Source organism: Chlorocebus sabaeus, chromosome X (assembly GCF_047675955.1).
Source record: "Chlorocebus sabaeus isolate Y175 chromosome X, mChlSab1.0.hap1, whole genome shotgun sequence".
Lineage (NCBI taxonomy): Eukaryota > Metazoa > Chordata > Mammalia > Primates > Cercopithecidae > Chlorocebus > Chlorocebus sabaeus.
Genome location: NC_132933.1, coordinates 14,674,571 through 14,689,644, shown reverse-complemented (window position 1 = coordinate 14,689,644; position 15,074 = coordinate 14,674,571). Strand labels below are relative to the sequence as shown.

The following is a 15,074-nucleotide window of genomic DNA, read 5'->3' as shown; positions in this document are numbered from 1 at the left end:
TTTTAAACTTTTTTTTACTTTATGAAATCTTACTAACATGTTTTAAGGGACAAACTCAGATGAGTAGGCTACAGTAAATAACTCTTATTTTGGAGAGTTAAAAACCAACTAAGATACTTCCAGATATTATCTTCAGTGATGCTTCTTATTTTTATTCTGGGACTCCAGGTAGTATTCAGCCCCTACAGCTACCACAAATGCAGCAAATCCTCATTTGAAAGCTTTTAATAAGGCACCAACAAAGGAAATACTGTTTGCAAAGCCACCCATGTATTTCCAACTTCATTGCAGCCCCATGGACACCTTAGCCCTGATGCAGCCAGCTTCTTCTGGACAGTTTCTAATGGTGTCCCTTCTATTTTCCATTGTTTATAATCTGGAAGTCCCATTTTACTCTGTTCATGTTCATGTCCATGTCGATGGGCCACGTCTGACAACAATCTGACCTCTCAGGACACTCAACTCAGGATTTTCTAGATATACATTCATATTATTGGCAAACAGTGACAGTTTGACTTCCGCTTTTCCAATTTAGATTTCCTTTATTTTTATCTCTTTTCTGATTGCTCTGGCTAAGACTTCTAGTACTATGTTGAATTGAAGTGGTGAACGTGGGCATTCTTGTATTGTTCCAGTTCTCAGGGGAATGCTTTCAACGTTTCCCCATTCAGTGTGATGTTGGCTGTAGGTTTGTCATAGATGATTTTTATTACTTTGAAGTTTTTTTTTTTTTTTTTTTTTTTTTGAGATGGAGCCTCACTCTGTCACCCAGGCTGGAGTGCAGTGGTGTGATCTTGGCTCACTGCGACCTCCACCTCCCAGGTTCAAGTGATTCTAGTGCCTCAGCCTCCTGAGTAGCTGGACTATGGGTGTGCGCCACCACGCCCAGCTTTTTTTTTTTTTTTTTTTTTTTTTTTCGGATTTTTAGTAGAGACAGGGTTTCACCATGTTGACCAGGCTGTTCTTGAACTCCTGACCACAGACTTCAGGTGATCCACCTGCCTCAGCCTCCCAAAGTTCTGGGATTACAGGCGTGAGCCACTGTGCCTGGAAAAGTATGTTTCTTCTACGCCAATTTTGTTGATGGTTTTTAATCATGAGAGATCCTGAATTTTATCAAATAATGTCTCTGCATCTATTTAGAAGATCATATAATTTTTTAAAATTCTATTTATCACATTGCAATTTTCATACGGATTGTACTGCATCTGTAGATGGGGTAGTATAAACATTTTAACAATATTTCTTCTTCCACTCAATAAACATGGGATATCTTTCCATTTATTCATATCTTACTCAATTTCTTCCATCAGTGTGTTGTAGTTTTCAGTGTACAAGCCTTTCACCACCTGGGTTCAATCTATTGCTATATTTTTTTTTGGTAGCACGTGAATATGAAATTGGTCTCTTGATCTTTTTTGGATAGTTTATTGTTAGACATGCAGAAATGCCACTCATTTCTGTGTGTTCATTTTGTATTCTGCAGGATTATTGTATTTGTTTATTAGTTCTAACAGGTTTTTGGTGGAGTCTGCAAAGTTTTCTATATATAAAATTATATCATCAGCAAGCAGTGACAATTTCACTTCTTTCTTTCTTTTTTAAATGCCTTTTATTTCTTTCTTTTGCCAAATTGCCCTGGAAAGGACTTCCAATACTATGATGAATAGAAGTGGCCAGAGTGAGAATTCTTGTCTTGTTTCAGACCTTAAAAGAAAGGCTTTCAATTTTCCACCATTGAGCATAATATTAGCTGTGAGCTTCCATGTGGTCTTCCTGTGTTCAGGTACATTTCTTCTACACCTAATTTGGTGAGCATTTGTAACAATGAAAATATGTTGAGTTTAGTCAAATGCTCTTTCTTCATCAAAAGAGATGATCATATGAATTTGTCCTTCATTCTGTTAACGTGATGGATCACATGTACTGATTTGCAAATGTTGAACCAACTTTGTATGCCAGGGTTAAATTCCACTAGATAACTCTTTTAGTGTGTTGTTGAATTCGGTTTGCTATAATAGTATTTTATTGAGAATTTTTGCATTTATATTCATCAAGGTTATTGACCTATAATTTTTTTTTCTTATAATGTCCTTGTTTGGCTTTGGTATCAGGGTAATGCTGACCTTGACAAAAAGAGTTTGTAAATATTTCCTCTTGTTTAAAGTTTTAGAAGAGGTTTGAGAAGGATTGGTATTATTTCTTTTTTAGATGTTTGATATAACTCAACAGTGAAGCCATCAGGTCTTGAGCTTTACTTTGATGGAAAAGCTTTTATTACTGATGTAATCCCCTTACTTGTTATTGGCCTATTCAAATTTTCTATTTTTTTTTTTTATAATTCAGCCTTGGTAGGTTGTATATGTTTATAAATTTATCTATTTCTTCTATGTTCTGAAATTTGTTGGCGTATAGCTGTTCACAGTAATCTGTTACAATCTTTTGTATTTCTGTGGTATCAGTTGTAACATCTCTTTCATTTCTGATTTTATTTGAGATATCTCTTTTTTTGTTAGGTAATCAAGATAAAAGTTTATCATTTTTGTTTATCTTTTCAAAGAATAACTTTTTCTTTTGTTGATTTTTCATATTGTTTTTCTAGACTTTGTTTCATTTAATTCTGCTCTGATCTTTATTTCCTTCCTTCTGCTTTTTGTCTTTCTTCTCCTTCTGCAGCTCTTCTTATGTGGTGTTTGGTCTCTTGATGATATTCCATAATTCCTGTAGGCTTTCCTTATTTCATTTTATTCTTTTACCTTTTTGTTCCTTTGACTGGATACTTTCAACTGTTCTCTCTTCTAGTTCAGTGGTCCTTTCTAGTGCTTGAGAAAGTCTGCTGTTGAAGCTTTCTATTGAAACTTTATGATTTTCTTTTGGAGGAGTCATGTTTCTCCATTTTTTTTTAGTACTCTTTGTGTCCTTACATTGTTGTCTGCACATTTGAGGGGACGACGTTTCTGGACTTTATAGGTGTTCTTTGAAGGGACAGTCCTTCATTATTTAGTCTAGCCTGTGCTTCTGTTATGATCAGATGGTGACAACCTTGGACAGGCAGAGTTTCTTGTAAGTTCTATAGTTGGCTAAGCTGCTGCCGCTGTTCTGATTGTGAGTGGGGCTGCTTGTTGGGCTGTGCTATCTGGTGAGACCACTGGCTGGGCTCTACTGTCAGACAGAGCTGCTGGCTGGGTATAGTGATGATTTCTGTTGAGGCTGGTCACAACACATATATCTTAGTTGGGTAATTTTACTACTTGGGTTCTGCAGTTGAGCAGGGATGCTGGCTGGGCTTTGAGGTTAGGTAGAGTTGCTGCTCAGGATAAGCAGCACAGGAAGCTATATTCCTTAGAAATGCACAGTTTCAGATTGCCTCCCTTCAGGGTGGAGGAGTGGGGTGGGCTTTTGGTTGAGTTAAACAGTTGTTAGATGTTCCTGGTCAAGCAGTTATATTCCCTCTACCTCTATGAAATGCACAGAAGTGAGAGTCTCCCTGTCTGAGCAGGGACACCGAGTGAGCTTTTGGCTAAGTAAAGCCACTGCCTGACTTCCTGGGTCAAGCCATCTAATCATTTTGCTTCTCTGAAATATGCGAAGGTGGGATTCTCCTTGCTTGGGCAGGGTCACTGAGGTGGGATCTGAAGCTGGGCGTGGAGACTAGCTCTCTAGAAATTCAAGCTAGATTGAACTTTCCACCGTGTTTTTGATGCAACCAGCTCATCTTTGCATATGTGCTATGACGTTGGCTAGTATCTCTGATCTGGCACCACAGCTGACAGAAGCACAGAGGTACCACCAATATCTGCATGCTGTTCACTGTGACCTCTGCCTCCTTTCTTTGTTTCTATCTAACATGCAATGGTGTAGCCATAATGTTTCCCCTCATATTCCCTATCCGGTGAGAACAGAGTGATCCTTGGAAGTGTCTCTTGTTCTCTTTCCCTTCTATAGCAACCTTGGGACCAGGGAAATCCTCTTTGTGGTGTGTCAACTTGAGGGATTGGGAGGGGTGACATGGTTGGAATAAGGGCATTCTTTTTACCCTCCAATTTGGATTTCATTCAGTTTTTCGACCACACTTGTGTCTTAGGATTGTTTTCATGTAGAGGAGTTTTCAAAAGATGTTCTGGTCTGTGGGTAGTTGCTAGATGAACTTTCTGTGGCAGCAATGGAACCAAAGATTTTCTGTTCTGCCATCTTGCTGATGTCATCCCCTAGCATGGCTCTCTTGAAATGTTACCCTACATTGTGGCAGTCTGAGTTTACATTAAAGGGGAATTCTACAACATTGTTAAGGTTTGCAGATACCAACATTTCTGAATCAATTAGATTCATCCACTTTTCATCCTTATTCTTTGACAAAGTACATCAATTTCCTTGGTCTGTACCTCCTTATTTTCCTACTGTCATCATGGCACTTGGATATATAATTTAGTTTGTTCTTGCTTGTGGCCTTGAGTTTCTCCTAGCCCCATTTGAAAAGTCCTCCTTGATTTGGCGTGTTTCCATAGGACACTTAGTTTAATGACCCTTCCTAATCTCTAGCTTCTCTCTGTCTACCCATATACCTTTCTGGAGAGTCATAGATAGTATCTACCTCATAAATTTATTGTGAAACCGAAAGGAAATAATATATATGTAAGTGCTTTATAAACTCTGATTTCTTTATACTTGTAAAGAAATCTTTAGTTTTAAGGCCATGAATTCCCAAACAAAAAGATTACAGCAAAAGTAGGGCACAGGAAAAAGAGTAGGTAGGTAGAAAGTTTATCTCTGTCAGTGTTAAGATAAATCAAAAGCATGAAATAGAGTGGCCTTTGGAAGAGTCAGGGCAGCTAGGTTAGGTTGTTCTCATCAGTCCAATAGAGAGCACCACACAATTCATCTTCCTCTCTGCCCCTCCATCTCAAACAATTTGTGGATCCCTCTTCCATTTTCCTCATGCCAGATTTTTTCCTTCTTAATTTTTCCCCATGCTAGATTTTTTCCCTACCCTTAGTTTAGGACATTTTATCCCTTTATTTCTCTCCTTATATTACTTTCCTGCTTCTTCTGCCTTATGATTTTCTAGTTCTTGCTCTTTATCCTTAAAGTGGGTTTTGTTATGGTTTCTGGGGCAGCTGCTCTAGACGCTTGTAGTACATGTCATACCAGGAGTCAACCTGACCACTTTGCCTGCTCAGAGAATATTTTTTTGCCATAGTAAAGAGACCAGAAAGAGGAGCTGAAAAGCATGGTGAAGGGAGTGATGCATAAGGAGTCAGGAAGTCTGGATTATACCATGCATATGCTGGGTAAACTTTGGCAAGTCCCTAGCCTCATGGAGGTCTCAGGTTTACCTATTTATACATAGAAGGTGCTAAACTAGATAATGTCTAAGAGCTCTGATGTGCTGGATTCTGAAAATGTCATCTTAACTTGCAACACAGAGAATTATTTTTTGTGTGTGGGGAGAGAGGATAGTAGGACTTGAGCTAGTGATTGGCCGATTGGAATAAATTAGCTCTCTTGTTTCCTAGCACATTGCATCATGTTTCCATTCTTAGAGTCTCTAATCAATGCCTGAAAATACAGATTGGAGACCCTGCTTCCCAAAATAACTTTGTACTGTGTCAGCATATAGTGTCTGCACACTGAAAATAATTGACTGTATTGTGAGCTGGAAAACTCTGAATAAACTTTTTGTTTCCAAAACATGCAGTTGGCAGGTTTCCTAGGATGTGATGAAAGGGGATAAAGAGCTTCCAGGTGGCTTAGCAAAATGGCCCAGGAGTTTTACAGTCCACTAAGCTCTAGATTAATCAGAATCAAATATCATTGATTCTACCTTCAATTTTATCAAAGATTATGGGACCTTTTTCTCTAAAGCAAACCATTCTACAGCCACTGCAATAAAAATAATTTCCAGAGAATTTGGAATTGCTTTCAGCAAATTAGATTGTGAAATGAAAACAAGTACTTACTGACTTAATTTCTCTAACACATGCTTCATGAACATATTTTGAATGTTATAATAACTTGTGCAAGAGTATATTCAGCAATGACTTATAACTAGGGAGTCTGAGTCAAGGTCTAAGCTAGATGTTTGAATTTGTAGAACTGATTACAATAATCTTTTATGCCCCTGAATTGTTTTCACTTGCATAGCTAAATCAGAAATTTTGACATCTTTCCAAATCCCAAACTCTCAACCTCCCTGCATCCGTATCAAAACTCCTTTAAATTAACTCTCAACCTCCCTGCATCTGTATCAAAACTCCTTTAAATTCTTCCTGCTCTTGTGAAAGTAGCACTTGATAACTATCTAAGACTAACCCCTCAACTGCGTTTTGGATTTCATATCCTCTCACCCTGTTGAGGAAATCACTCCTGCAATAAACGTTTCCTTCTCTCTTGTATATCAAACATTCCTCCCTTTCTACTATGTCATTTCCATCAGAAATGAATATAGAAAAAGGACAAACAATTAAAAAAAAAACTAAGTATCTTTTCTATTATTAGAAGCAAAAATAAAAATGTATTTTACTCTATATCACCCTCCAGCTACAGCCCAATTTCTCAGTTGCCTTTTACAAAAAAGCAATACTTTTCAAAGATGCCTTTTTATCTAAAATCTTTCAACTCCCCTTTAGAAGGCCCACTCCATTCTTCTTAAAACATTTTTAATTTATTTTGGCTTCCAAGATGCCACTTTCTTCTGTTTATTTCCTATATTACGGGGCACACTGTTTCAGGCTTCTTTCATTGTCTGCTTGCTTCTCCTCTGCATGATCTCTAAATACTAGAGTATCTGCAATCTGCCCCTAACCCTCTACCAACCTACATTCTTACCTAACCAATCTCAATCTATTCCACAGCTCTACACATGCCCCAAGTGCAGATCTCTCTCTTCAGTTTTAGACATATATGAAACTGCCTAATCAATATCTCTACTTGAATGTTCAGTAGGCATCTGTATTAGTCCGTTTTTATGCTGCTGATAAAGACATACCAGAGACTGGGAAGAAAAAGAGGTTTAATTGGACTTACAGTTCCACATGGCTGGGAGGTCTCAGAATGATCACAGGAGGCGAAAGGCACTTTTTACATGGCGGCGGCAAGGGAAAATGAGGGGGATGCAAAAGCAGACACCCCTGATAAAATTATCAGATTTCATAAGACTTATTCACTAACACGAGAACAGTATGGGGGAAACTGCCCCCATGACTCAAATTATCTCCCAGTGGGTCCCTCCCCCAACATGTGGGAATTATGGGAGTACAATTCAAAATGAGATTTGGGTGGGGACACAGAGCCAAACCTATCAGCATCTCAATCCTAAAATTTGTAAACAGGACTCTTAATCCACGCCTACCTCACAGGCAACCTGGTCCTCCACAGACTTTTTCTTTACAGTATCATCCACCCATCTTCTCAGTTCAAATACCTAGTTATGTCCTCATCTCTTCTAACTCCCCCAATGCCCACATCCAATCTATCAGTAAATCCAGGAGGTTCTACCTCCGAAATATTTCCTGAATTCAACCTCTTACTCTATGCTACAAACCTAGTTTCGATCACAAACCTAGTTTCTGAGTTTCTGTTCTATACTACAAACCTAGTTTTGAACACAATCATCTCTTTCCTGAACTCTTGCAATAGCTTCTGAATTGATCTACCTGCTTATTCCCTTGCCCTTTTTTGGCCAATTTGCCACAAAGCAGACAGGATGATCCTTTTAGAAGTTAGTCAGATCATGTCATTCTCCTGCACAAAACACTATTTTGTATTTTCATTACCCTTAGAATAAAATCTAGACTCCTTACCATGGCCTTGAATACGCTGTAGGATCTGGCTTCTGGCCACCACTTTTATCTCATCTTCCACCCCTTGTCTACTGTCCTTGGGCTACATCATATTATTTTTCCTGAAACATGCTAAGCTTGTGGCTATACTAAGACTTTTGCACTAGTTTCCTTTCATATTTGTCATCTATTTTTATCATTATTAAACCCAATGTGTGTGGAGGTAGAACCGTAATTTGCATGTGAGATTTGATGAGATCAATCTACAGACTTTGCAGCTGCAGTACAAAAGATGGACACAGTGAGACTTGGAAAGAAAATCAAATATATTAAACTGCCAATTCACTCAAAAATAATCCCCTAATATTCTTTTATGAAGAGAAGCTTGTTGAATTATATGTTACTCTTAGTTCTCTATCATATAATTACTTTTGAAAAGAATTTTGTACTGTAATTAAAAACATGGTAAAATCATAATATTTATAAAAATAATTTTCCTGCCATTATAACACTTAGATTGGTTTTTATTCAGTAGAAATACTGTAATATAATTGACCTTTTGTGCAATCCTTGATTTCCTTAAATTAAAAAGAGAATATAAGATGAAAAAAGTAAATATTATAAGGAAGTAGAACATTTCTATAATTTTTAAAAATTTGCATTTTATAAAGCTTTTTGTTGAATATTTCTGGGTTAGGATTGATAGACATAAAACCTGATTTGATTGCTTTGCAAAATCCATTTACTGAGAATAACTCTTTTTTTTTGTTATCAGAATTGATTAAATCTAGCTATTCATTTGGGATGACACAATTAGACAAAGAATGAGCCTGTCTGTGTGACTAAATTGGGACCACCACAATCAATGCATCCAGTGACCTTTCTTAATTCTTTTACCCTGAACAATAACCTGAATTGAATTTTAGAAAGAACTTATAATCTCGAGACCAGTTGTTTTTAAAGTGTCCTTTAAGAAAGCTACAGTATCAGTCAAGATTAGTTCCTCTAGCATTATGCTGCTGCAATATGCAATCAGTCAACTATCTTGTGATGAGATTTAGCCAGGAGAATTTGCAGGACTATACTTAGGATTTGCAATGAAAAATTGATTCATTAGCATATGAGCCATACGTTATTGATTTTTGCTTAGGAAAAAATCATCAGTTTTAAAATCAGTTTATTTGAGTAGTCTAAATATAATTTCCTTTTCTGAATGAAGGAAAATTTCCAAGAGTATTTATACATCTCCTGTCCTTTTAAATGTTCTTCACATACTAAGACATATTATCTGTTACCCACCTAATTTTGTCATAATGAAAACTGTTATTACAAAGAAACTTTTTAAAAACACATATTTTTTATGTGGATGAAGGCAAATGTGCACCCTGAGACACATTTTTTGAAATGTGTTTCTGGCTTTTGGGGTTGGCATGGGTATTCTGAAAAACAGGTGTTTTCTACTGATTATCATCAAGGTGTAGGCTTGGTAGGTTTAGATCCTGCTAACAGTGTGTTCCAGTACTGGGAAGTTGACGTTGGAGTAAAAGGAACACAAACTCTCAATAAGTTACATACATTTTTTTCCACAAGCAACTCTTGCAACAAGAATTTATGAAGTGACGCTGGTCTTGAGAGAGTAAGAATGGAATGAAAATAAGTCAAATAGAGTGTGAGCTTAAAGAAAAGCTGAAACCATATCATGGTGTATCCAACTCAAAAAGTGTTATGGGATTAAGGAACATATTCTTGTCAGTACAGTTGTCTTTTAACAATATTTTGAAAATAACAGAATTTCAGTTATTTAAAATATACTTTGTTGCAATGTTTAGTTCTCTTACAATAAGATAACACTACATACCTATTAAAATGACTTTTTAAAATTTTACTTAAGTTCCAGGATACATGTGCAGAACGTGTAGGTTTGTTTTTTTTATATATACATACATACACACACACACACACACACACACACACACACACATATATATATATATGCCATTGTGGTTTGCTGCACCTATTGACCCATCCTCTAAGTTCCTTCCCCTCGCCCCACACCCCCAATAGACCCTGGTGTTTGTTGGTCCCCCTCCATGTCCATGTGTTCTCACTGTTCAACTCCCACTTATGAGTGAGAACATGTGATGTTTGGTTTTCTGTTCCTATGTTAGTTTGCTGAGAATGATGGCTTCCAGCTTCATCCATGTTCCTGAAAAGGACATGATCTCATTCCTTTTTCTGGTTGCACAGTATTCCATTATGTGCATGTACCATATTTTCTTTATCCAGTCTATCACTGATGGGCATTTGGGTTGGTTCTATGACTTTGCTATTGTAAATAGTGCTGCAATAAACATATGTGTACATGTGTCTTTATAGTAGAATGACTTATATTCCTTTGGGTATATACCCAGACATGGGATTGCTGGGTCAAATGGTATTTCTGGTTCCAGATCCTTGAGGAATCACCATACTGTCTTCCACAAAGGTTGAACTAATATGACATTCCCACCAACAGTGTAAAAGTGTTCCTATTTCTCCACAGCCTTGCCAGCATCTATTGTTTCTTGGCTTTTTAATAATCACCATTTTGACTGGCGTTAGATTTATCTCATTGTGGTTTTGATTTGTATTTCTCTAATGATCAGTGATGTTGAGCTGTTTTTCATATGTTTGTAGGCTGAGTAAATGTGTTCTTTTGAGAAGTGTCTGTACATATCCTTTGCCTACTTTTTGATGGGGTTGTTTGTTTTATTCTTGTAAATTAGTCTAAGTTCCTTATTCATTCTGAATATTAGGTCTTTGTCAGATGGGTAGATTGCAAAAATTTTCTCCCATTATGTAGGTTGCCCGTTCACTCTGATGATAGTTCCTTTTGTTGTGCAGAAGCTCTTTCATTTAATTAGATTCCACTCATCAGTTTTGGATTTTGTTGCAATTGCTTTTGGCATTTTCTTCATGAAGTCTTCATTCCTATGTCCTGAATGTCTATTGCCTAGGTTTTCTTCTAGGGTTTTTATGGTTTTGGGTTTTACATTTAAGGCTTTAATCCATCTTAATTTTTTTATGAGGTGTAAAAAGGGGGTCCAGTTTTGGTTTTCTGCATACGGCTAACCAGTTTTCCTAACACTATTTATTGAATAGGATATCCTTTCCCCATTGCTAGTTTTTGTCAGGTCTGTTGAAGATCAGATGGTTGTAGATGTGTGGCATTATTTCTGAGGGCTCTGTTCTGTTCCATTGGTCTATACGTCTGTTTTGGTACCAGTACCATGCTGTTTTGGTGACTGTAACCTTGTAGTACAGTTTGAAGTCATGTAGTATGATGCCTCCAGCTTTGTTCTTTTTGCTTAGGATTGTCTTGGCTATACAGGGTCTTCTTTGATTCCATATGAAATGTAAAGTAGTTTTTTATAATTCTGTGAAGAATGTCAATGGTAGTTTGATGGGATTGGCATTGAATCTATAAATTACTTTGGGAAGTATGGCCATTTTCACAATATTGATTCTTCCTATTCGTGAGGATGAAATGTTTTCCCATTTGTTTGAATCCTCTCTTATTTCCTTGAGCAGTGGTTTGTAGTGCTTCTTGAAGAGGTCCTTTACATTTCTTGTTAGCTGTATTCCTAGGTATTTTATTGTTTTTGTATCAGTTGTGAATGGGAGTTCATTCATGATTTGACTCTCTGCTTGTCTATTGTTAGTGTAAAGGAATGATTTTTGAACATTGATTTTATATCCTGAGACTTTGCTAAAGTTACCTATCAACTTAAGGAGTTTTGGGGCTGAGATGATGGGGTTTTCTAAATGTAAAATCATGTCACCTGCAAACAGAGACAATTTGACTTCCTCTCTTCCTATTTGAATACCCTTTATTTCTTTCTTCTGCCTGTTTGCCCTGGCCAGAATATCCAATACTATGTTGAATAGGAGTGGTGAGAGGGGGCATCCTTGTCTTGTATGGGTTTTCAAAGGGAATGCTTCCAGCTTTTGCCCATTCAATATGATATTGGCTGTGGGTTTGTCATAAATAACTCTTCTTATTTTTGAAATATGTTCCATCAATGCCAGCTTATTGAGAGTTTTTAATATGAAGGGATATTGAATTTCATCAAATACCTTTTCGGTGTCTATGGAGATAATAGTGCGGTTTTTGTTTTTGGTTCTGTTTATGTGATGGATTACATTTATTGATTTGCACATGTTGAACCAGCCTTGTATCCCAGGGATGATGCTGACTTGATCGTGGTGGATAAGTTTTTTGATGTGCAGCTGGATTCGGTTTGCCAGTATGCAAGGATTTTTGCATCAGTGATCCTCAGGGATGTTGGGCTGAAGTTTATTTTTTTTTGTGTGTCTCTGCCAGGTTTTGGTATCAGGATAATGCTGGCTTTATAAAATGAGTTAGGGAGGAGCCCCTCTTTTTCAACTGTTTCAGAAGGAATAGTACCAGCTCCTCTTTGTACTTCTGGTAGAATTTGGCTGTGAATCCGTCTGGTCCTGGGCTTTTTTTGGTTGGTAGGCTATATATTAATGCCTCAATTTCAGCACTTGTTATTGGTCTATTCAGGGATTCAACTTCTTCCTGGTTTAGTCTTGGGAGGGTGTATTTGTCCAGTAATTGATCTATTTCTTCTAGCTTCAAGTTTGTTGGCATAGAGGTGTTTATAGTATTCCCTGTAGTTTCTATTTCTGTGGGATCAGAGGTGGTATCCCCTTTATCATCTCTTATTGTGTCCATTTGATTCTTATCTTTTTTCTTCTTTATTAGTCTAGCTAGCCATCAATTCTATTCATTTTTTTAAAAAAAAAACCAGCTCCTGGATTTATTGATTTTTTTGGAGGGTTTTTTGTGTCTCTATTTCCTTCAATTCTGCTGTGATCTTAGTAATTTCTTGTCTTATGCTAGCATTTGAATTAGTTTGCTCTTGCCTCTCCATCTCTTTTAATTATGATGTTAGGGTGTCAATTTGAGGTCTTTCTAGATTTCTGATGAGGGCATTTAGTGCTATACATTTCCCTCTCAATACTACTTTAGCTGTGTCCCAGAGATTCTGGTACAGTGTCTCTTTGTTCTCATTGGTTTCAAAGAACTTCTTGATGCCTTAATTTCATTGCTTATCCAGTAGTCATTCAGGACCAGGTTGTTCAATTTCCATGTAATTTTGGGGTTTTGAGTGAGTTTTCTAGTCCTGACTTCTAATTTGATTGCACTGTGGTCTGAGAGACTGTTTGCTATGATTTCAGTTCTATTGCATTTGCTGAGGAATGTTTTACTTCCAATTATATGGTTGATTTTAGAATAAGTGTCATGTGGCACTGAGAAGAATGTATATTCTGTTGATTTGGGATAGAGAGTTCTGAGGATTTCTATTAGGTCCACTTGATCCAGAGTTGAGTTCAAGTCCTGAATATCCTTGTTAATTTTATGTCTCGTTGATCTAATATTTACAGTGGGGTGTTGAAGTATCCCACTATTATTGTGTGGGAGTCTAAACCTCTTTGTAGGTCTTTAAGAACTTTTTTTATGAACCTGGGTGTGCCTGTATTGGGTACAAATATACTTAGAATAGTTAGTTCTTCTTGTTGAATTGTTCCCTTTACCATTATATAATGCTCTTGTCTTTTTTTTTTTTTTTAACTTTATTGGTTTAAAGTCTGTTTTGTCAGAGACAAGGATTGCAAATCCTGCTCTCTTTTCTTTCCATTTGCTTTGTAAATTTTCCTTCATCCTTTTATTTTGAGCTTATGTGTGTCTTTGCGTGTGAGATAGGTCTTCTGAGTACAGCATCAATGGGTCTTGACTCTTTATCCAGCTTGCCATTCCGTGTTTTTTAATTAGAGCATTTAGCCCATTTACATTTAAGGTTACTATTATTATGTGTGAATTTGATCCTGTCATCATGATGCTATCTGGATATTTTGCACACTAGTTAATGCAGTTTCTTCATAGTGTCATTGGTCTTTATATTTTGGTGTGTTTTTGCAGTAACTGGTACCGGCTTTTTCTTTCCATGTTTAGTGCTTCTTTCAGGAGCTCTTGCAAGGCAGGCCTGCTGGTAACGAAATCCCTCAGCATTTGTTTGTCTGGAAAGGATTTTATTTCCCTCTTGCTTATGAAGCTTAGTTTGGCTGCATATGAAATTCTGGGTTGAAATTTTTTTTTCTTTAAGAATGTTGAATATTGGCCCCTGATCTCTTCTGGCTTGTAGAGTTTCTTCTGAGAGGTCTGCTGTTAGTCTGATGGGCTTCCCTTTATAGGTGACCTGGCCTTTCTCTCTGGCTGCCCTTAACATTTTTTCCTTCATTTTAACCTGGAAAATCTGATGATTATATATCTCTGGATTGATCTTCTCATGGAGTACCTTAGTGGTGTTCCCTGTATTTTCTGAATTTGCATGTTGGCCTGTCTTGCTAGATTGGGGAAGTTCTCCTGGATAATATCCTGAAGTGTGATTTCCAGCTTGTTTCTCTTCTCCTCATCTCCTTCAGGTACTCCAATCAATTGCAGGTTCAGTCTTTTTACAAAGTCCCATATTTCCTGGAGGCTTTGTTCATTCCTTTTCATTCTTTTTTCTCTAGTCTTGTCTGTATGCTTATTTCAGCAAGGTGGTCTTCAACCTCTGATATCCTTTCTTCTGCTTGGTCGATTTGGCTATCAATACTTGTGTATGCTTCACGAAGTTGTCATGCTGTGTTTTCAGCTCTATAAGGTCATTTATGTTCCTCTCTAAACTGGTTATTCTAGTTAGGGTATCCTCTAAACTTTTTTTTTTTTTAAGACGGAGCCTTGCTCTGTCACCCAGGCTGGAGTACAGTGGCACGATCTTGGCTCACTGCAACCTCTGCTTCCAAGGTTCAAGCAATTCTCCTGTCTCAGCCTCCTGAGTAGCTGGGATTACAGACGTGAGCCACCATGCCCGGCTAATTTTTGTATTTTTAGTAGAGACAGGGTTTTGCCATGTTGGTCAGGCTGGTCTCAAACTCCTGACCTCAGGATCTGCCCTCCTCAGTCTCCCAAAGTGCTGGGATTACAGGCTTGAGCCACCGCGCTCAGCGACTCTAACCTTTTATCAAGGTTCTTATATTCTTTGCATTAGGTTAGAATGTACTCCTTTAGCTCAGCATAGTTTTTTATTACCCATCTTTTGAAGGCTACTTCTGTCAATTGGTTTACCTCATCCTACATCCAGTTCTATATGCTTGCTGTAGAGATGTTGCGATAATTTGCAGAAGAAGAGGCACTATGGCTTTTTGTATACGTGTGTGTGTATATATATATATAAATTTATGTATTGA

The 15,074-nt window shown here is 37.3% G+C and overlaps 1 long non-coding RNA gene and 1 pseudogene across 1 annotated transcript in view; both read right to left on the bottom strand.

The window, feature by feature from the left end:
- Positions 1–15,074, bottom strand: part of LOC140710826 (uncharacterized) — a 146,290-nt gene that overhangs the window by 124,316 nt on the left and 6,900 nt on the right. The window lies entirely within an intron of this gene.
- LOC140710838 (NADH dehydrogenase [ubiquinone] 1 beta subcomplex subunit 3 pseudogene) lies at positions 133–2,886 on the bottom strand (annotated as a pseudogene).